This window comes from Manacus vitellinus, unplaced genomic scaffold (assembly GCF_001715985.3).
Source record: "Manacus vitellinus isolate BGI_N305 unplaced genomic scaffold, ASM171598v3 scaffold_7_pilon, whole genome shotgun sequence".
NCBI lineage: Eukaryota > Metazoa > Chordata > Aves > Passeriformes > Pipridae > Manacus > Manacus vitellinus.
In genome coordinates, this window is record NW_021940813.1 from 2,547,119 (window position 1) to 2,571,276 (window position 24,158).

General features: G+C 41.4%; 1 long non-coding RNA gene across 1 annotated transcript in view; it reads left to right on the forward strand.

Moving 5' to 3' along the window:
- The window catches only part of LOC108641564, a 77,286-nt gene extending 66,921 nt beyond the window's left edge, over window positions 1-10,365 (forward strand). Inside the window, exon 3 of the long non-coding RNA XR_001922096.1 lies at window positions 10,308-10,365. This is a non-coding gene — a long non-coding RNA (uncharacterized LOC108641564). The remainder of the gene's footprint in view (window positions 1-10,307) is intronic.
- The last annotated feature ends 13,793 nt before the right edge of the window (window positions 10,366-24,158 follow it).

Sequence of the window (24,158 nt, forward strand, 5' to 3'; positions counted from 1 at the left end):
TGGTGCTGTGTGAGGCATTCTGCCAGAAAAGGGAGATGTTTCCCTTAGGAGCCTTTAGAAGGCTGCTGCAGTGGGATGGCGAAGCAAGTCTCTGAATGGCAACATACACTTCATTTAGAAGAAAAAGCCACTACCAGATGATGGGAAAATGCTTTGAGCATGTGTTGGAACACAGAACTCACAGGTCTCTTATCTGGAAATCTGTGCATTATTTGCAGTGCTAATTCTGCTGTATAGCTAGAAAACAATTAAAGTGAAACAATAAAAGCTGTGTTATCCATAACTCTAAAGCTTGTAAATGAGTGACTCTGCTTTATTAGTGAGGTATTTGGCCTTCCTTACAACTTTTGACAGGAAAAGGAATTGTTTCTTGAATTACTACACATGTTCACAGCAGTAGTTGTGACTTTCTTATGGGCAGACAGACAAGAAGAAGTAAGACTTATTGTGAAGCTGATCGTGCCATTAGCAGACATAGAGTGCCTGTCGTCCTTGCTGCCTGTCACAAGTATCCATGCACATGTTTTTGTTTGGGCTTCCCCTCTTCACCTTTAGAAAAGAGTGAAGATGAATGAGACTGGCTATTCGATAGTAGTTCCTGTGCTACTGCTGTGCATTACCAAATATCAGCTATAACTAGATTTTACCAAATGCTTTATCAGTACAAATCTACCTGTTTTTTTTTAAATATGCTTTAATAACATTTCAAATTTGAAACAGCTGTTATGCTATGGAGACAATATTTCCTTTTTCTTCCCTTCATCTGATATTAATGAAAACTTGCAGTGCGACATCTGAATTTAATATGGCCACGTTTAAGTTCTCTTAATGTCATCTTGACCTGTAATAGGAATGTAGTTCTAAAGGTTTTGCTTCAAAAATTAAATTTAATTGCAGTAATGGACCTGACACATTCCTGACTGTTGTACAGTATTTTGCAGTGAACATTACTTTCTTTGTTCGGGTAACCTTATTTTTAGATAAACTACACGAATTAATTTAGAACTCTCTGCCCCTTGTCTTTCGTGCTTATTGCAGAGGTTGCTATTGATGTATTTCTTTTTAAACCAACAAAATGTATACTGACATACTTGTGTCAGTGTGTCTTGCAGCTGTAGAGAGATGGAGACCACTTCACTTGTGGGGAAAAAAATCTCCATTCTGAAGTGTAATCTTCACTCACAGTACTGATGCAGACACATGTGAAATGGTTGGTCTGCATCTTCTGTTTATTAATTATTACTTCAGTTGGTTTTGAGTTTTGTGCTTTTGAAATGCTTACACTGTTCAGATGTAAGCAAACTTTTTTGGTTTGGCTAATCATTCCCCCTGTCCTGCTTGGATGTTTGGTCTTCAAATCTCTACCTTTAGAGTATACTCTGCCATCATCTCTTCATGCCGATTCTCTGATAATGAAAAAGCCCTTTTGGGCAGAAAGTTGAGTCTCTCTTGTTTACTGTAGTGTACTGTGGCTAATGCAGTGGTTGAATACCTTAAAATTACTTGGAAATAAAAAAAGCAAACAATCCCACAGAACTCATAAAACTTCCTAGAGGCATAGTCAGGACTTGTTCTTGCTCTGCAATGACATTTTTAGGAGTAGGAATAGATAATACTTGCTTTTAGGATAGATGTCCTGTTAAGCAGCTGAATGTAACAACGACTAATGAGTGGGCACTGCAGTAAATCAAACTGCATGAAATAGGGCAGGTATAGCCTGTTTCCATAACACAGCCTGTAGTCACAGTCTGGTTTGAGTTGAGCTGGTATGTGTTAGGAACCAGGAATAATGGCTTCTCAGTGGAGTTCTCCACTTGGCAGCTGCATTCCTTTCTTGTGTGTACCATGGGCATTTCACTGAATTAGTGCTTATTTGGACCAGGTCAGGAGTCCTCATGAGAAGCTCCAGTTAAGAACTGCTGTTGTAATACAGTGTTCACAACTCTGAGACCTTCTCAAATTGCAGAATGAGTTTAATTACTGTCCACCACCACACACTGTACTAGCAGGGTGTTAATTTCAAAACTTTGTAGCAGATATTGTTTATTATACAGTTCAAAACTGAGACCACCTTGTGGTTGCTGTAGTCTGCTGTTCTGTCAGAGCCTGAACCTATTAGCAACCCTATAAGATGAAATATTACTGATATTCTGTACTACTCAGGATTTCCCTTCTAGAGTTCTTTTTCAAACCCACTGGTATGCTAGTCCTTGTTCCTTTTCTCAGTATTTTGAATTCCTGTCATAATAACCATTGCCTGCTGTGAATAAATTTGCCTTCTTCATTCGAAGGTCATCTTGGTGAAGGACAATATTGCTTCCTGTTTGTCCTGGATATATTTTTGAATATTCCTGAGATTCTTGAGGTATCCCAAATAATTGGATACTTGAGTGAGTTACTTTTTATTTCTTTCCAGTTACCTTTTGCACAAAAACAATCTCTGTCTAATTTTAGTATTTTCCTTGGAGATGGTCTAAACCGGTTCATATTGTGGAAAAACTGAAGGATAATCTTGACAAGACTCTGAGTGGGTAAAAGAGTCTGGAGACTGTATCTGTTGTGAGAAGATGCTTCTCCAGCTGTTGCCTCCTCTGTTCTGTTTCATGGGAGTTTTATATCACTTGCACAAAATATTTCCACAAACTCATTCTTCTCTTCCAGGTTCCGCATTTCCCTTTTTGAAAAAGGGATAAAGTAAAAGTTAAATCCTCACACTGTGATGTGGTCACATATACTTTTTGACCTGTTAAGTTTGTGGTTTTATGGCTTTTTGTCAGAAGCCCATTTATCTCCCTCTTCTAATATTAGAGTGCTAAACCACACCAAAGTCACCTTTGTATGTAACCAAGTAGCCTTTAATTTATCAGCAGTAGTAGTATTGTCAGCATTTCTTAAGGCATATCCCAGATTTTTGTGCCTTTTTAGCATAGTTGTTGTGACATTTTCTACGAGTTTACTGATTAGCACTCAGTAGGTACAAAGTGCTTTTGCACTGATGGATACAGCCGCTTGTTTCGCCTCCCTCTTAATTGTCTGTATGATGAGAGGGTGATCTGGCTTTGACTTACATGTGTCACACAAATGTTAATAACCTCATTACACAACTCAGCTGGTGGCCCCTGCAGTACAGTCCCAGATCCAAGCAGGTCTTTCTGCTTAAAGAAAATAAAATATTACTGACAGCCATCTATCTCCCCATCAATGCACTTGTTTGTCCATGTTTACCTAATCCCTCCAGTGCAAGTGTGTATATGTGTCTGTATAATCTATTTATGGGGAGGGGAGCAGGGGATCTTTGTTTAAATGGTTGTTTCTGTAAGACAGTCTTGTTCTCTGTGTATTTTATAAAACTCTTCTTCTGATTGACTTGTAAAATTAGACATGTGTGACTTTTTCCACAATATGCCTGGGAGTACCAGTTTGGAATAAGTTTAGTAACTTTAAAAGCATTGATGCCACTGTCCCTTACACATCACTGTTTCTGCTTTCTCTAAAGTTAAATATAGAATATTGCCTATCTAGAGCTGTGTGAATTGGTGTTTGTAACCTGCGTGTGACCTGCTGGTGTCCATTACTTCATGCAGATTTAATATCAGTAAATATTACCCCTGGTCCTGTAGAATAGATGTCTATTTTGGGAAGCTTCTTAGTACATTGTACCTGTTGCTCTTCTGCTGGACATATTTCTCTTCACCATTTATGGTCTAAAGGAAGCAAAGTCATGTGAGCTGTGGGATAAACATACGCATTTAGGTCTCTGTGGCACAGTAGCATGCTGTTGTCATGTGATAATCTTCAGGCAAGATAAAGTGTGTCCCTGCCTTTCAGATGTCTCCTGTAAAGATTTCTTAACACTTGAAGAATTGGGAGCCTTATTTTTTGTCGGTGTAAGGAGCTTCATCTTCTAAGTAATTTCAAGAACACTTATCCACAATACCAATTCTGGTTTAATTTCAAATTTTCTGAAGACCTTAACTGCATCTGCACAGTAGTCTGGGTGTTACTCAGATTTCCAGGCTTCTGAAGGCTTTCATGTTCCCCTATTGATTTTTTTCAATGTCCACTTTAAAACCATTCCTTTGTTTTCATTGAAGTTGTGGACTCTACATTTTCTTAATCTACACGTGGATAATGTAACAGTCAGACCTTCTTAACACGTGTAACTTGTCTCTTGTGTTTGCAGAGTAAAGCATACTGCTGTTGAAGATAACAGATGTGACACCTTGGTTAGACTTGTTCTGTTTGTTGGGATGGTTCTATTATTTACCAAGGGAAGGAAGGTGTCAACTGCATGTCTTGGAGGGACTAAGTGGGTACCTCTGATTCATAAGACAAAACAATGTCCAAATCACACCTATAGTCCAGATTTACAAGCTTACAAATAATTGGTTTAAAACACATCTCGAGGTAGTAGTTGTATCTTCTTTCCCCAGCTTACTCAGGTCTGCCTGGGGGCCAGAGTCACTTTCCCTATAGAACAGTTTTATGATTAGTAACATTAAGTTCTCAGCAGAAATATGTTAAGCTTCATACTGCACTTGGCTGAAAGGGGGGAGGGTGTGTTTACCATGCCAAGTTGAGTTGACTTCAGAGGAAGGCAAGTAGGAGGAGATGGTGGGGAAACAGGACAGTAAACGAATTTACATTCACCACCCTCCTGTTGCATATTAGGGTGTGATACAGCACCAGGTGGCTTTGTAACATCATCTCCATAATTGGCTAATCAAGTGCCTTATTTTGCAAAGTTCAAGTAACATGAATGCTGTTCTCCTCTGAAATAAGTACTAGCTGCACTTACAGGAGTAATTACCTTTAAAGTAGGTCCTTGAGAAGTATACAGAAGGATCATACTGTCAGTGCTGGGAATTAGTCTTGTGAATTGTTGCCACTCAGTTGTTGCCACCTGACTTCTGGATCAAACTTGCCTCATCCTGGTATGCTGTCACATTTAGGTGGTTGCCATTTCACGTTGGTATTTTCCTTCCCTGATGTTTTCTGCACGTATGTATCCAGCATGAATAAGTAAGTGTTATAAAAGATGAGGGCCCCTGTTTTCCACACAGACAGGGTACTATATGAGCTTGAACTGTGTGGCAGGTTGAATTGAATTGCATGGTAAGGACATAGCAGGGCTTTCAAAGCCCAGCCATCAAAATAATGTGCTGTAGGGGGTATTTAGAGAGGCTCGTTTGAGTAACTTCAGCCAGCATCAGGATTTAGGAGCATTTAACCTTAACCTCAGGTGAATCATATTTGCAGTAAATATAGAGTATTTTGTGATTAACCCATTTAGTTTCCAGTCATGTTTCAGCTGCACTGCTAGTCAAATTGTTAGCATTTGGCATGCTGGGGGTGTGCTGTCGCAAGGTGCACGTGTGCTGTTTAGAAAGAGGGAATTAAGCTAGGTAAGGAATGGATAAAATAATTCCTTAACAGCTGTTGAATTCTTAGCATCTCTACTACAACAGTATTGATATGTTGGGAGCACCAGCTAAATGGCTTAAATTAAATGGCTGGGTGGGTTTTCTGTCCTGTTTATGTTCCGTACCCTGATGTGTGTCCGTAATGCTTGTGTGCAGTGAGTCTGGCAAACCTGCTGCACTGGCACGGGGGCTCTGTCCCTGACCCAGCCCTGCTGAGCTCTGGGGTAAAGAGAGAAACCCAGGGCACTCAGGTTGTGGGGGGGAAAGTGATTTTTTCACTTTCTCTTCCCACCTCTTTTGTGCTTTCCCAGTCAGTCCCCTGCACTGTAACCCTGCCTGACGCTCAGAAACACTGGGTTTGTGTCCACACAAGCAGATCTGGCTGTGGGTGTTTCTCTCCAATACACAGCTCTACCTTCCATATGTCTTGTAAAAACCTGAGCTGGAATCCTCTGGCAAGGTGTTTGCTTAACACTGTGGGCCTAAACAGAAACTTCACTGGCACTGTTTGCCGTCTTTATATAAAATTACCTTACTGCTCATAAAATTGTGGTTTGATGAATAAGTTAATTCAGTTTCTCATATTATATTACCATGCAGTGGACAGTTAAAATACATGGGAGTACGAGCACGTACTAACAATAGCTGAAAACTGAATGTTACTCGTTTGCAGAAGAGTGTGGTCCTAATGCAGGTATTATAGAAACTTAGTTCATTACTTCTTAGCGTACAGAACCCTCCAGCTTAGGAACCTAAACTCATGCTTATGCCCTTCTGTGGAAGTTTTGGGCCACTCCTCAAAGTTGTAGGCTCACTTATTTGTTATTTCATCAATTTCAGTGAACACTTTGCTTAACTTCATATGAAACCTATTTTATTTATGCCTGTAAAACTTATTTTGAGTTGATCTACAGTTTGGTTTTGGTGGATTTTTGCATGCATGAATAAGTAATTTTTTACAGCATCCTTTATGGATTTTTGCAAGTAAGCCAGTTTCTTATCTGTTTATATCAAATCCTTCAAAGACCGTGTCTGAAGTCAACAGAAAAATAGGTCCTGGTTAAAGGTAACTGTGTTTGCAGTTATCAGCAATTAAATTTTAAAAACAAGCTAGTTAGTTTGCCTTTGAGAATGCAAGTGGTTTTGCCTTTAGCAAGTTGTTTTAGAAGGCTGTGCCAACTCTATACCTCCCCTAGGCTTGCTCATACTGGTGTTCTCTGGCAAAGCAATTTAAAAAATGTCTTGGGCAGGATTTTCATAAATCTATTCAGCCCAATCAGAAGCTTCACTTAACAGAGCAATGTATAAATAGTGCAGGGAGTCAAGTGACCATCAGCTGGTCTGAATGGGTTTGACCACTACAGTCACAGGGTCTGAGGTATGCAGGAGCTTGGGATCACTGAAAACATGCTTTGCTGCAGAGATACGCTGGCTCTGGCGTAATTGAACAACTGCAGTGGAATTCATGTGTGTGGGAATGTGTTTTAATTGGACACCTGTATTTAATGTTGGTTTCACCTTCTGTATCATTACCGTGGGCTTTTAAAAAAAGGAAAAGTTACTGCCTTGATTAACTTTCCCATTTCATTAAGCTGTGTGCATTGCAATGCATAGCTGAACTCCACAATTACGCATTTCCTTTATAAACTCTGTGCCTACTCGCTTGAAACAATGCACTGATCTGTTTTACTGAATTCAGAACTTAAGACATAATGGCTCTTTGCCTAAGTTCATATTAGGTAATTAGAAGTTCTTGGCATGCTTGGTAAATGCTGAAATTCCATTGTATTGTGCATTAAGCATGGAGAAATATTTCTTCAACTGCAGTGCCAGTGCACTAAATTATGTGTTTTGGCCGTCCCGGGTGATGGCTTTATTAAATCTCAGTGAAACTGTCAGCTCTGAACTTTCAGATATGCTGGCTTGCTTTAGTTTGGGAAGTTACTGAAGCCAATATGCAGGTAATGACTTTTTTTTTTTTTTTTTAAAGCACTCAGCTTCCTCGCTTATAAGTATGGATTTTAAGCAAACTAGTAAAATGACACCTGTTTATGTTCATTTCACTTGACATCTGTGGCAGTGCTGCCCAGGACAAAAAAATTATCCAAATTCTGTGACTTCATGGGAAGAACTATTTTTCAAACCCAAGTAGTTGGTATTTCTCTTCCTCCTTCCTGACCTACCTTGGTATTCATATTGAATAGCTTTCTCCCACTTTCATTACAGATTTTAATGCTTGTCAGTGCCATCCCTGTCCTAAGAATGTGTTAGCCCATGATGTGACTCTCACAGCAGAGCTGTTTGAGAACTTATTTGTTCCCTTTCCTGTCATCTCAACAGCTAGACCTTTGATTTTAAAAGTTAATTGCTTTATTCAAACCAGGAAAAGTATGGTGACTTATGTATCTGTTACACTTCTTGCCTTGATTGATGTACTTAAAGAGCACTCAGTCGTATTAAACGTATCTTGATTCAGCAAGTAAAGGTACAAGTCAGTTAGGAGGTGATTCACAAGTGTTCTAGTCACCTGCCATTTGTATTTGATGCACAGCATGCATCCAGTGGGTTTGTTTTTTAATTTTTACGTGACATAACGATGGGCTCAGTTGCCTCTTGCCTTTTTGGCAATAAACCTTTGTATTAGTACAGTTCACCAGTGCCAAAAGTTTTGCCTGTTGGTTTTATAGATGGTGGCTTTTTCTCAGTAAATTGGTATCTCTTGCTTTCATGAAGGTGAGACTCCTCTCTGCTCAAATGTCAAACTCAGGCACTGCTCAGTGGGGTCTGAACATCCATGGCCCAGGATTATGGTACAGCTTGAGGCTTCAGGTTACCTACATGTGTAGAACTCCTGCATCTGAGGTGTTCACAAACCTCCCTTTCCCTTCCTGCAAGAGCTCTGAATTTGAAGTGACCCAACCTTTTGTCATCTGGGGGGTTGGACCTTTTCCTCACTTGCTCCTTTTATAGTTGCTAGAGGTCTGGCTAAAACTCGTGAGTAACGCTGTAGTTCATAAAGTAATAGATCAAATGTATTTTCATTAAAATAAAAAATACTAATTTAAAAATAACACTTGTATCTCCAAGGTCTTGTAAAGCTGCTGTCTGAGTCTCCTTGCTTCTCCTTGAAGATGCAGTGGCTGTTCTTCCTCTGGCTTATTCCAGAACCAGTTTGACTGAGGACCAGAGGGGACATATTTCCTCTGAGTGGCCACAGCCAGAAGTGCCTGTGGTGGATAAACTCTGTCTCCCTTTGTGGGATGACCCTCGCCTCCTGCACACTGCTGGGTCCTGGCTGAGAGGGAACCTGGGAGTGTTGCTTGCTCTGAGGTTGGGAATGGCTTAGCCCTAGGCTGGAGCAGGGTGGCAATACTGAAAAGGGTTACATTGGCTTGTCTTGAGGAGGACCGAAGCCAGGGAAGGGTGAAATTATTGCCTCCAAAAGGAGGGAGAAGCAGACAGGTTGCAGTAAATGAATTGTCCAAATCACTGAGGGGAGAGCTCCAGCAGAGAAATGTCCATATTTGATTCCCAGCCTCAGTGTCACTGTTCTCGTGCCTTGGAGTTCTGTCCCTGTTCCTGGCAGACCTCTCAGTTGTGCAAGTTCTAGAGGTTAGCATAGGTACTGTATAGGGATTAAATACTGTTGATTCATGTTTAATAAATGCTGTTTGGGAAACTGTATTGTGGAAAAGTTCAGCAGGGCATGCATGCTTCTGTTACAATGGGGGCATAACAGCTACCACTCTTTTCCAGAAAGTGTTTGACAGCAAGCTGTTCTGGTTATTTCCTTTCCAATAGACCAGTCTTGAATCAGTTATGGTATTACTATGATCTGATCAAACATTGATGGTAAAAGTACTCTAAAAAAAATTATGTAAAAATACATAAAACATGTTCTTAGTTATGGTTCTGTGTTAAAAAAAAATACTGTCATTAAAGTTGAAAGTCTTGCCACAGTTCCCAGTTAAATATTTAATTTAAATAAATACTTGAAATACTTAATGAGTATTCTAACTTGATGGGCATTTTTTGTTTTTACCGATACTGATTTATTTCTTGCAATGTAAAATCTTAACACTCATAGACTTCAAGGACTTACCTGGAGTACATTTCAACCACCACTGGAAGGCCAAGCTAGGCAGGTATCCACTGGGATTTTTCTCAGATGTGCTGCACTGTGCTGCAGCAGTTCCTGAGCTGACAGAGAGGAGCTGGGATTCCTTCATTTGACAGCAGAGATGAAAGAATTTCAAATCACCATGAATGGGAGTTCTTATGTGAAGACTTGAAATGCTGTACTGATTTCTAATAGGAGTGAACTCTAAGCATCTTCTGTCCTCTCTGCTAAATTATGTAGGGCTTGTATCTCTTTTTCTCACTGCAACATGGGATATGTTTCCCCATTTCAGGTTTACCTCTGTGCCTGTAAGTTTACTTTTATTCACTGAATGCTCTTTCTTACAGACAAAGAACAGCCTGGTTTTGCATAATTTGTGGCTTTTTTTTTTCCCCATGGCTTTTTGTACAATATTATTGGAGGATTAAGGAGAAACTTAAGGTGACTTTGATTCTGCTATTATTCTGCTTCACATTTTTGAGTGGTTCTTATTGTTTGCTTTTCGGGGGCAGGTCTTTACTAACACATGGGGATGAAATAGGTTATTTCAGAATAAATACATAGGAACACTGAGTGCTTGTTAATTATAAAAGCTAATGACTGCATACCTGAGGTGACTGTTCTGGCAACACGCTTCTCTGTTTACTGTCTGTGAGAAATCTGTGTAATACCAACTGTGGAAAATTCTTTCTTTACAAAGGCTAATCTACAGAACTCCTCCATATACTGATTTTTTTTTTTTTCTTTCCTGATTGTTTCTGCAGGTCGTGTTGGATTAATGCTGTGGATCGGTCAACCCAGAACCTGTAGTTGCCCGTCAGTCGCTCAGTAGTCAGTGTAGATTCTGTCTTTACTAATCAGCAGCTACATCTGGCTACTGGGTCTCTGATGACATCTCATATCTTCTGTCTAGACTTTTTTTTTGGATTTGTGTCTTCCCTCCTGGGTGCAGAACAAGTTTGCAGTGCGAACAAGTTAATGTCTGAGGCGTGGCCCCCAAATAAAAGAATGGATATCTGTTGGATCTACTTCACAGTGGGAATCAGATTAAATACCTGGATGTTGTGTGTTGGAAAGCAAGTCTTTTTTTCTGTAGCCTAGTACTGGGGTTTGGAGCAGTCAAAACTAGGAAGATATTTGCAAATTTGAGCAAAGAAGACGGTCGGACTTCAGTTTTTTCAATGAAGAGTCTTTAATCTCTCCTGCAAAGGAACGGTATTGAAACACCTTGGCTGATCTCATGGCCACTGTGAACTGTGATGTACACAGCTGGTTTTTATCAGTTGTATGTGAAGACTGTCCAGGTTTGGGGCATGAACCTGGCACACAATGTAGATTTCTGTGTTTGTTAAGCAACAGCTACATTGTCTGCTGGGTTTCCAGCTGCCTGGAAATACGAAGTGGAGGATTATCTACACTTTTTTTTTTTTCCCCCAAGTTACTTTCCTTATGTCTCTGAGGAAGACCAATGCAATTGATGTCCAGTTGCTGCCTCTCCTTCTGTTCTCACACAAGGGATCCAGCTGGTGTCATCTAGAGCTTGGAGATAGTGTAGATCTGAAATTAGTTAAGAAAGTAAAGCTTCAAGGGATTGAAGTGTTCAGGCACCTGAGCATGAGTAGATGTCAGGCAGAAGCTAATGCCTGCTGTCTGTGTAACCATTAGTTTGCCTTTGTAATGGGGCTTCAGATGGAAAACTATATATGTGTGTGCTGTGTAGTTATGGAATTCTTTTTGGAGAAGGGAGTAATGGGGAGCTATTTATAGGTCTGACTCTTTTTTTTTTTTTTTTTTTTTTTTTTTTCTTTTTTAAAGGGTGCTGTGTATAGCATGACTTACGTACAGAAAGTCCCTAGAAATAATTAGGGAGGAATAAGATAATGTCTTGAGTGCTGATACCAGCTGGGTCTCTTGTTTGTTCAGTGGCAGCAAGTGCTTCACTGGTGTGCCTTATCCAGCCACACAGCAGTGACAAAAAAGGCAGTTTCAGTTTGAGAACATTAGGCCTGGAATAGCAGGGGACTGCTGTCCTTTCAGACCTGGTCTGCAGTCACAGTAGTAAATGGGGAAGCTGGTACAGCACATGTGGTACTGTTAACCCCTCACTGGTGAACTCCATGGCATTGGCACTTTCACCATGGAAATCAGGAGAGTCCTGATGGCCACTCAGAGTGAAGGAAAATGTGATTTGGCAAAGCTTGTCTGTCTGTTGGACTGTACATGGGTGGTTTTAGATCAGAAGGCTTCCAGAACTCTTCCTCTGGAAGGGCAATATTCAGGAGGTAGGAGGGCTCCTAAGTGATGCTGCTGTTAAAAACTGCGTATTTTGTTAAAAGAAATAAAACTTCTCGTGCAAAGAAATGTGTGTCTTTTCTTGTTTACTACATCAAACTAGGTTTGCACCAAGTCTTTCAGGACCCAGGGACTATAAAGCTATTCATTGTTTGTTACAGTGTCTGGTGTAGACAGCCCCTCAGTACTTGTGTCAGCCTGACTGTGCTCAAAAAAATACACATTCACTTAATGCATTTCTGCATTAAGTAAAAATGTACAGACAGTTGCTTACAGCCAGTAGTTGGCACAAATAATCATTCCCTATTGAAATAACTGGATTGTCTAGATAGCTTTGAGAGCTGCTTGTTGAGGCTGAACAAGCATTTATCCTTTGCTTTATGTTGTTTTCCTCAGTGACAGTCTGTTGGTATCTACATCTCTGACTTAGCAAAACTGGTAATGACTTTGATATAGCTGAGTCTTTTTCTTAAATTAACTGGCACTTGCTCAGTGCTGTTACTGATGTTTCATTCCATATAGCCTCCTGGGTCTTGACCAACATATGCACAATGTTCCTAAAAATGGTAATACATTACTCTCTGCAATGTTTTTGTGGCTCATTTAGCTTCAACAGTATTAAAATATCAGCAGTTTTTATAGCATTGCTTTGTTTATAGTTGTCAACTCGACTCCAAAGGACTCAGGTCAGAACAAGGTATGTCTACCCCAATTGTGTATATGGCAAACACCATAAAGCAATTGAAAAACAGATCAACCTAATGTTTAGCATCAAGCTAAACTCCTATTCAGTTTCACTTCCCCACTGTGTTTCAGTTAAACTTACGATGTTGAAATCCCCTTTGTGGGCAGGTACTTCTGGTTCCTCTTATTTTTCTGTCATGCTACTTGCTTTTGTATACTGACACCTTTAAAAAAACCGGGGGGGAGAACCCACACACACTTTCCTCTGTTACGTTACTCTGAGATTCTTGCTTCATTTGCAGTGTCTAGCATAGCTAGTGGAAGCAAGTAAAAGTGGTTGCCTCTCCTACTGTGATATTTATTTTTTTAGTTCTTTGTTCCTTCTCTTCTGTATGGATTTCTGTGAAACTGGCATGAATGTATGATTATTTCTTCCTCTTCCCTGCTGAGGGTGCCTTTACTACTCCTGATTAGAGTACTGCTAACAGCAGCCTGAAGTTCTCCTTCAGCTTCAATGGAAGAAACTGGATCCTGTGACATAACATTTTCCACGTGTTCAACCTTAAGTGAGGTTCTTAGAGTTTACTTTTGCGTGTGTGTTTTCACTCCCAGTAGTAACCATGGCCATATTTTCACAGTGCTTCTATAATGTGAGGTTCACAAGTGTAAGAACTGACTAGGGTGCATGTTGTTTCTCAGAAAGGAAAGTGAGAATGAGATTCTAGCCTGGCCAGAGCTGACCCTCATTACAGCACTGTCTGCTTGCTGTGAGGGTGGTGAGACACTGCAACAGGTTACCCAGAGAAGTTGTGGATACCCCATCCCTAGAAGTGTTCATTCAGGTTGGATGGGGCTCTGAGCATTCTGGTCTAGTGAAAGGTGTCCCTGCCCATGACAGGGGGTTGAAACTGGATAATCTTGATGGTCCCTTCCATCCCAAACCATTCTATTCAAGGCAGTAAATGGCGACAACACAATTGCTGAGAATCTCAGCAATATCCTTTCTCCAAAATGCAGATCTTGAAGTTTGGCAGATTTGATTCAGATTTGATTCTTCCTGCAATGTCCCCTCTTTCCTGCTCAAGTAAATAATGAGGAATAAGATAGCAGCAGCAACTGGATCTGTTTGGCTTAGTAGATTGAAGAGGATCACAGCACTTTCCTAACTTTGTGTTTTCAGTTGCATCTCAGTTTATGTAATATCTTCCCACACTGGTATTTCTTTCCATCCCCTGACTTGCTTTTAGAATTGACTTGAATATCTATTTAAATCTTAATAGCAGGAAGAACAATATTTTTACATTCTGGCTCCAGATAACTACTGGGAAAGCCTCACTGCCTACTGTTTCTCTATTCTGTGACAAATACTTCTGTAGACTCTAGGCTTTATTTTTTTGGCTACGTTTATTCTTTCTATGCACATCAAGATTGAAACAACTGAAAGGATACATTTAGCCTGACCTTGATGTACTTGCAGCATGTCCTGCCATATCAGTACATGGTAGTGACAAATATATTCTGTAAGTTTCTTTAAAAAACACCCAAACGACCCTGCAGTCATTAAGTTTCTGACATGGCAGTAACTGATATAAAACCCAAGGCACCAAAAATCAAACCCATGTGTTTTGTAGAACAGAATAATGAGTGGGTTGCTTTAGTTGCCCTAAAGTGTGAACACCCATTCCTAATGGGAGACCTCCATCCATTGGATAGGTGACTTGTAATTAAACTATGGAAACCTGTAATTTGGACTTCTTTTGCTGTCTTTAACAACTGAGCAGATTCTGTGTCTTGTGAGAAAATGCTCTTGGGGATTGTTTGGTCGATGAGGGCTGTTTTCCCAGCTCCACTCAGCACCAAGGAATTCCCTGTGGAGTTACCTATGGAAGGTCAGGTCCAAAGGAAGGTTTTGAGGGTTTTAGAGCAGCCTTTGGGAGACCTTCCACCAGGCATATTTTCTTTCCCTCAGTGTGAGTAAGCATTTTCCAAAGGCATAAACACACCTGGGACTCCTCACCAGAAGTACCCTCTTCACAATACACTTTGGTGTCTGACTTGAATGATGTTGGTGTGCTTGTGCATTTTTACTCTGTAAATATCCCCCTAACAGTGAAAACTGATCTCCCAAAGTGAAGTTTAAGGCAAGATGAACAGTCCTGAGTCCTCTGTGGGATCTCTCTGGGCCCTTCCCGTATGGTCATAGCAAAAATCCCATAGCATAAAGTGCTTATATGGAGTGCTACAGCATGTGTAGAGCCTGTCTGCAGTGGGACTGTTTGTAGTGTGATGTGTTGTGTTGGTTTGTACAAATAAACTGAAAAACCAGACCTTGGTTGTGGGTGTTTGCAAAACAAAGCTCCGCTGAAGAGGTGTTGAACTGAAGTGGTCCTTGGCGTTTGAGAGCCCTGCAGTTCCTGAATCTGTCCTGTCTGTGGCTAGCCAGCTGCTCATAAAAGCAGTTCACCAAATGGTAGAAAGCCTTGAGAATCCAGTTTAATACCGACATTTTTCTCCTGCTGTGCTCCTTTACAGTTTCTAGTGGTAGCTCAAAGAAAATGCTGAATTGTTTTAGGAGACAAGAGGACCTCTCTGAGGCAGTGGCTTGGTTATGACTGGCTGTCTCTGTATAAAGCAGCGAGTTCTAGTCTGAAGGATCTGAAGAACAGTTGCTGCTCCTGCACATTAGCAAACTTTATCCTTTCAAGTTGGTAATTTTTCTATCTACTCTTAAAGCCTTGTTCTGTGGGTTGCTAAGTAACACCCGCACATATTTGATCTTCCATGTGCTCTGAATGCCAGTCTTCCATGCAAAACACCTTTCCAAAATTAGTGTCTGTCAAGCTCCTGAAAGGTAGTGGTGCTGTGATTCAAGTCAATCATGTTGCCTGCTGTAGGACTTAATTCTCCCATCTAAAGACACTTGCAGAATCACTAATATGGTGAATCTCCAATTCTCTTTAGCTACAAGAAAACAGTATCTTCTGAAATACTTGCAAACTAGCTCCAGAAAGAAAATTGTAGCGGGAGCACTTACATTATCACCATAAAGAACAAATCGATATTATATCTCTTTAAAGCTTGGTTTCATTTAGAGTGCAGAGTTCTGAAGGGACCTGGACATTAGGTAGGCAGTTTTCCTGTGCCCCAAGGCTGGCTGACCAATACCTGACTGGACAGCTGCTGAGGAGTTTAGAGAGGGGCTGGCATCCTGATGGTGTGAGGGAAGGGTTGATGAAGAGTATAGGAAACTTTCCTTTTCTTTAAATCTGCTTTATCTTGTAGAAGGAATGATCTACACCTTCCCCCACCTCCACAAATTCAGTATACTCTTCCAGTAGTCACAGGTGCTGTAGTAGACACTTTGGGTATTTTTCTTCCCCTGTTTGCCTGTGTTTGTTCCCTGGTGGCTTTTATAGTCCAGGCAGGTGAGTTGAGACTGTTTTGGGAAGAATATCCACAGCTGAACAGGGCATCCTGTATGCTGAGAGCAGGAGCTGCTCTTATTTTCCTTGTGTACCTTCCCTTTTTCATGGACTTCACACCGCAGAGTGTCTTGTAGACTTACATGGAGCAATGAGATAACTAGATAATTGCAGTTATATGCAAAACATCCACATAAAAGACATTAAAATCACAACAGCACTGCCAAGAATACCTGAACTTTGTAACTGCAGCTACGACTAAGCCAAAAATGAATGAATGTAAAGGTAAACAAACCTGTCACTGCCTTTTGTCTGCTTTTGTAAGCCTAGGCAAGCGCTGCAAAGCACGGTGGCACTGTTTGTCATGGTTACTGTAGAACTGACTCATCAGGTGTAGAATTGGGAATTGCAACAACCCTTCTTAATGTCTCCTACTCACAGAGAGATTATCCAGCTAAAGATGTGAGAGTAAGTCACACCTGTGGTTGAATGGACTGGATGCTTTGCCGAAGGTTCTCTGTCCTTTCTTCCACCCCCCCTCCTGGCTCTGACAGCCTCCCCTGTGGTGTGACTACTGCTGACAGATGTTTAGCTGCTCTCAGCCATCAGTACAGTTTATGCTGGGCTGCTGCATCACACGGTGTGGGTGCTCTGTTGTACACAGTTCACTCGCTAAATAGGGCTGTCAGCTTTTAGGCTAAAGCACAGTAAGTTGTTAAACTAAACCCGTGTAGGCACATAATCGCTCTTGGTTAACAGCCTGTGTGTTACCTGACACAGTAAGAGAGATCCAGCTGAAGTCCTGGGATGGTGGAAGTCACCACAGCTTCCTGAGCAATAACATATTATTCATGCAGTATATATCCCATTGGTGTTATTATCAGACCCCTGAAACTTTTATGCAGTTCTCAAAAGCTAGTGGCTTTTTTCTTCACCTACGGGTGAATAATGATAAAAAAAGGATTTGAGGTACTGGTTAGAATGTATTTCAGAAGCCAGATTTTCATGGAGGATTTTCACCTCAAGTGAACTTCATGGTAATTTAGAAAGACATGGATTTACATGGGGGAATAGGCTGCCAAGCTCCTGGGTTTCTTTGTGTTTAATACTGTTACGAAAAACAAAAAACGTCCAGTGGCCAAACTCCCTTCAGTTCTCCCCTAACAACAAGGACAGTGTGATTTAATGTGTTCTCTTGGATTCAAACTTCTACTGTGTTGTGGGACCACAAAAGAAAGTTGCTGTCCAGAATGCATGTTCTAAGTGTGTGGGATCTTCATCTGCCCTGTAACATCCCTGTTTTGCAGTTGTGGAGTTGAGGCGTAGTGGAACTAAGAACCAGCCTTTCTTTCCCCCCCCCCCTTCTCCTCCAAGTAAAAATCAGGTCTGAACAGAGGTCTCTCAAATGCTGCATCTCTTGAGTACCTTCACAGCCCTGAAAGAATGAAGGTACTTCCACAAAACCTGCAGGGAATCCAAAGTCAGTTTGTTTGTCTATATTTAAGAGAAGTTGGAAGGCAGAGGAGCAGATTTGGGGTTTGGAAGGCTTTGAATGCTGATCAGAAGAGAGAGTTCTTACCTTTACTGCCACAGCCTGTGTAAATTCTAGTATAACCTAGAGAAGTGTGAGACCCAAATCTATTTATTATCTGTGGATTGCTCTTACCCCCAGGTTTTAGACTGATTGGCAGCAGAGAGATGCATTCCATTAATAAAGAAACTTTGCTCTGCTGCAAAGAAATGGAAGTTCATACATCCAGAGGGTGATTTGGTGGTCAGAGCAGACGTGACTGAAATAGAGGGTGGCTTGAGTTAGAAAACCTACTCCTTAAGACTGCTAGGCAGGTTGATTAAAGAGCTATTGGATGCAGCAGCCCTAGGAGCAGGATTGTTGCAATGGTGTTTTGTTTCTCAAAGACCTTCTCTAAACTGCATTTAGTTTTCACCTCTGAAGGACAAGAGGAACTTGGTCCTTGTGTTTGTAATCAGACAGGGGGCATAGGACTGGAATCTTCTGTTCCTTCTGCTTCCTCGTGGTCCTCTGAACTTTGCTACTTACTCCCTACCCCAGTACAGCCAAAGTGAGAGTATGACTGCTCCCACTCCCAAATTTGGGAAGTACAAGAGACTAAACCTGAAAATTCATCAGATTTCTAGTCAGTTAAAAAACCTTAGTGAACAACCATACTAATTTTTTCTGATTCTTAAGCACCACAGAATCTCGGGAAAATGTGATATAAAGCTTTGACCTCAGCAGATAATGCTGCAGGTTGTTCTCAGACACAGCTGGTGCTCTGGCTGGCCATAACTGGGACCCCAGGAACTCTAATTGGAGTTTAATAGGGTCTGCTGTGCAAAGGCAATCACCTCTATAGGTATTCATTACGTGTAGTACTACCATAACAGGAATATAAACTCCCTTGGAAAGGGATTTAACCACAGAGACTTCCTTGAATGCTGTGTTGACATTCATTGTTTATCTGCTCAGACTAGTCATATTTGGAAACACTGTTCTATTCTGACATATGACTTTTCCCAGGAGCAGCAAGACTCACAACGAAGATTTCACAATAAAGAAAATCCTGTTCCTCTTTGTGGGAATGTTATAGTAAAGCCATGACAACTCATTTGGCACAAGGTCGTTTTGTTTTCAGCAAGGATTCCCCCTCCCCCCCATCCCTACACATTTTTTATGTGTTTCCATGTGTTGGGGTTTTGTTTTAGTTTTTGATGCCTTTTTTTTTTTTTCTTTTAGGGAGGGTGGGGGTGGATCATTTCACATTTAGCCTGCCAGCCATCAGCTTAGAAACCATGCAGTAGGTATGAAGAACCTGAGTCCAGGCTTGGTGTTTTGGTGTCACCACCAGCAGTGGAGTTGCTCCTAATTTATGGCCACGTGAACAAGTTCAGCATCAGGCCCTTGGAATGTGCTCAGCTGGTAGGGAACTGGAGTTACACATCCTGCTCCAGGCTAAGGGGGGTTATGGTGTGAAATATTGAGAGGTGACACAAACACATAGTCAACAGCCTAAATACAAGGTAGGAATTCCAAACTTGCATGATGGAAAAGGATCTGCATCAACTAGTGAGGCCAGTAAAGATATAAACCAGTATTGTTCCCTGGCTCAGTGTTGATGCCATGTAAGTCCAGGGAATATTTGGAAGTCACTGGTACTTCTGGAGGTTGCAATTCACATGTCTGATCTTCTTGGGCTTTGGTTTAACTGTAGTGCTAAACCAAACATACTGTTGAAGTGGAAATTATTTTTACCTTATTACACCAGATCTTTTTCCAAAGCACGAAGCTAATTAACCAGATCACAGTGAGTTACACTGGGGATGACAGATCTAACAGCAGAAAAGTCACTAGGCTTTTTTGCAACCTTCCCTGGAGAAAAAGTGGATATTTTGGGCAGAATAGCACATATGGTGAAATCTGGTCCTCAGTGTACTTCTTGGAAATCCTCTTCATGATCACAGTTTGCACCCACCTAAAATTCCTAAGTTATAAAGAGGGTGGCATTTTCCTGCTTCAGTGTTTACTGCCCCATCCAAATACTTGCATTATGGATTGTGGAGCTGGAAAAAGCACAGGGTTCTACTTTCAAAGAAGAAGAAAGGAGAAACAGGGAAGGTTTTCAAAGATGTGACTTTGTGAGGGTGGCAAATTAAAGCCCAGTGGTATTGCCAGGACTTCTGAAGCATTTCTGGAAAAGCTGTAGGCCAGCCTTACTGTGAATATGTTTGCTGTGTGTTGCTGAAACTATAGTTCAGGTTATGTTGCTGTTACTATTCTAAACCCTAGGAAGTGGGTGTTTATAAGTGTAGTCAACATTCCCTCTGAGCAAAAAGCTGGCCTTAAAAGGGAGTTGTCCCAACAGCAAGAAGGATTATTTAAAGAAAAAGAAAAAGCTAATTTTTTGCTGTTCAGAGAAGAAAAAAAGAAGAGGAAGCAAAACCAGGGATGGAATATTAGAGTATTGCCCACACACAATTTTTTTTCCCTTTCTTTTGTGGCTTTTATCCAAAAGACATTTGGTACAGCCAGTGATCATTCGTGATGGAAAATGAGCGAAATGCTTTTTCTGCACATTTAATTAACAGGTTTTATTTAATTAGGAAAAATTACACTAGCACATCAGCAGAAATGCATTGTCACTGGTAGCATTATAGTGTTCTACTGCTTGCAGTCACTAAAGTCAGGGACAGGTTCTCTGTGTTGTTTGGTCTTAATCTTATGTTTGTTCAGTACCTCCCTAACATTCTGCTACAGCATCAGACAGACGTGGCAGTGGGTCTGCTCAGGGGATGTCCACTCAACCTGATACTCTGGGAGAAAGGGGCACTGGCTTTAACCTGAGATGGAAGGCAGGAAGGAGGTGAGTATGGACAGTTCTAAAACATCAGGAGCCTACTGAGACAGCTGCCTCCAAGCAAGGTTCACTAAGTTGCAGTTTAACATAGGCATAGACTATGACACAGTCTATAACATAACAGGGACTCGTAATTAACCTAAACCCTGCTTCAGACCTGGCTTTATTTAACACTATTAATAAATCACATGATTTCCAGACATCTCCAGTTTCTGTGACATCTCCTTTTCTACTTTCAGGTCTGATGCTTTCTGTCCCTTTTAATCTTCCCTGCACAGGGATACTCTTAAGGCACTAACTTATTGTCGACAGAAAGCGAAGCTGCTGCTGGGATTTTCATGCTCATGGCTGGAGTTTCTCTTTGCATCCCCAGCTGCCATTTATAGCAGGATGCTGGCACTTTCTGTCTGCTGCTTCTGGGTTTCTTGACAAATTGGGTGCTTTCAGAAAAATCAAGTGCAGTGCTCCAGTTGCGTGGGTGTGCACATATATATCCATCCAGCTGTCACTGATGCATGTGCACTGTGTGACAGGGTGAAGCTGAGGAACATCTGCACAGGATAGCCAGCACTTATGTCCTGTACAGTACATACCTTAAAATCCTGGCACCTGTAGTCCTCTCGATACAAGATCTTCTCTCAAGTGAAGCTTTGGAAGAAAAACATGCTTCGAGCCCTTGGGATTATAAAGCAGGAGCAAGCCTTTTTTTTTCCCTTTCTGAGACATGAAATGAAAAAACCCTTCAAACTGGACCAACTTATTTAAAAATGTATTGACAAATGTGGGGAGGCAAAGAAATGAGAGAAGATTTTTGCAAAGAGGGCTGCTGTCAGGCCGTTTGTACTGCACAGTGTGAAATGCATACAGGGCTCCTTGTGCCTGTGGTTGCAAATCAGTCCCTCATACCCTACCTCCTGCCATTCCAAATTGTGTTTGCATCCAGATTGCTTGGGTTGCGTTCACCAGTGTAACTTCTTTTCCCCCCCAAAAAAGAAGAGAGCAGTTGCAGTCTGTGCTCACCAAGAAGGGTAGAGTGTTCTGCAGTGCCAGCTCCAGCACCACGCCAGGGCTTTCATGTCTCAGTGTTATTGTGGCCTCGTTGTGCTTTGGCTGCAGTTCACCAAGCAGGATGGTTCTAGCAGACAGGACAAAACCAAGGTGAAATGCAGCCAGGGTTACATAGCTGGCCTAGGTAAATTGTTGCAGTTAAAGCTAATTTGATGTGGCATTTCACTGTGCCATCTTTGTATCATGGTGGTACTTGGCTTCAAGTGATGCTGCAGTTGGAGCTTTTGGGTCACGTTGAAGGAGCACAAAACAGAATTCGTGCCTAGGCATTGAGGTTTCTGTCTGCATTGGTTTAAATTTTATAAACTTTTTTTGTTTGTGCTAGTCTGCCCATCGCAGCAGATCATCATGTTTGTTATTCCTGCAAAACTGTAAGAGTAACTACTGGGAATACAAATAATACCACTGAACAGAGAAAAAGACACAGGCAAGAAATGCAGAGAAATGTCAAGCTCTCCATTGTTTTCTCCACTGAATATTCAAAATGGGGGCATTAAAGTGGAGAGTTCAGGGGAGGACTGCAAATATCCTGTAGTAGCTCACAAGGGGTGAGGTTGGAACTGCTACATCGGTTTTACTCTTCTACGATCAATTATGATGTAAATGCTGATGGCTGCTTAACAGGCAAAACAAAGCAGGGAAATGATGAGTCATTTGTACTTGTAGCTTGTCTGAACAAGTAATGTGCAAGTCAAGTTTCATTTAAGTGCAGCAGAACTTTCCCCCAAGGATTATGTTCACAAAGCAGGGCAGTGGGAGGCCAAGGAGGGCTGTGGATCAGCAGCTGTGGACCCCTCAAATAGACAATTTCCATGATGCCAAGGCTGTCCAGCTCCAGCACTGATTGTTGTAGAGATACTGGAATACATGTGACAGTAGCCTGTATGGGGGCATGTTGTGAAACATGGGTGGAATCTTTTCTGTTGCTCTTCAAAGGCATGATCATATTTCTCCTGATGTGGGAGAATATATTCTCCCTGTAGAGAGAAAGCACCTACTGCTCTCCAGCAGCTGGGAAGCTCTGGCTGGCTGCCCTTCCCACTTGAGAGATTCAGAGAAGATTCTATATCCCAGCCCTCACACCAAGATACCTCAGGAGCATCCTGCGTCTGACTCCAGCTCAGATGGCAAAAACATCTTCAACATTTGCCTTTCAAAAAATCATCTAATTATCTCTCTAATGATTTTCTTATGTCTTATTGCAATATTTTTTTGCATAAACAAAGATTTTTTTAGTAAAAGGATTTTTTTTCAGCAGCAGAATTCTTTTCCACAAAAGAAGGGATGTCTATACTGGCAATTTAAGACACAGCACTCATTGGTAGCACAACTCCCAGTGGCTTCAGCAAACCCAGGAAGGAAACCCAAAGCTCATGGAAATCTCCACAGGTATTTGTAGTGCAGTAGCATGAACTTAACTGTGACATCCATGGTAAGTGGACCCATCTGTAGCTCAGAAATGTCCCTTTTCCTGGCAGCTGTTCCAAAGGCTGATGTGAAGCCGGGTCCAAGCTGCCTGCTGTCATCTGCTGGGATGTTATTGAAAGAGGTGCATGGGAAACAAGTCTTGGTTGTTCAAACCAGCCAGAAATTGGAGGAAACCAATTTCAGAAACCAAGGTGCTGTGTGTGTACATAGCTAAGGTACAATCCTTTGAAACTGTGCAGTGAATAGGATACAGTTAGAAACATACTGCAAGGGAAACAAGAACATGGTTCTACAGTTTTGAAAGCTACTGTTTGAATAAGTAATCCAGTTCCCAATTCAGAACTAAAATAGCCTTCCTGTTAGTGCAGTGCTGCAGTCTGTCACAGTTGGCAGTGAGAGTTTTCCCTTTTGGTTGACTTTAGGTTTAAGTAGTAATAAGAATATGCTCGAAGTGCAGCTTCTCTTCACAAAAGGCCTTTTTTGCACATGATTTATTGAAGGGTGGCCCCATCATTTCAGTGTTGTACAGTTACATGTTTTTGTGAATTTCCACCTAATATGGTGGAACATAAACACGAAAGTGTGTTTTCTGCCTAAGTTTTGGTAAATGTATCTTGGACATCTGCTCTAACTCCCAGAACGTAATTTTGTACTTAGTCACCTGGTTAATAAAGATTAAAGGTCTGATTCAGATCTTTCTTAAAACTGGTGGTATAAATCAGTAGGAGCATTACTGACTTCAGGCTTTTTTTTACTTCTGATTATATTACTAGCCAGAACTTTAATATTACTTAAAGAAAGCAGATGCCAGGTAAAGCAGTGGGAAATGTCCTACTGTTCAGTTCATAGGGCTTCAGTGAGTCAGTCAAAGGCTGATGCTCTCAGAACAATTTAGAAAAAGTTGACTGAGGAACCCAGGGAGGTTTGGATGGTCCCAGTGTCGCTGAGCAAGCATGTGCAGTCAACCAGCAGCAGCCAGCAAAGCACCAGGGCACGTGAGTGGCAGGGAGCAGCTCTGAACCACATCTGGGGATTTCTGCGAGCAGGCACTTCGTGAGACAGAACTGCAGTGTCAACTGTGAGGCAGGAGATGGGTTTTGAAAGCAGCAGGAATAATGAAAAGCGCAGCTGATCCCGAGGTGAACCAGGAGTACTGCAGCAGGGACTCTCAGCCATCAGTGTTCACATGTCTGAAATAGAAAAGTTCGCCGGAAAAACGGCCAAGATCAATGTCCAAGCAGTCGTGTGCATGATGTATCAGTTGCTTATGAGGGAAACCACTTCTTTTGCTGAATTCAGCCAAATGTGTGAAACGATCCTTCAGATTTTGAATGAGCAGTTGGATGGA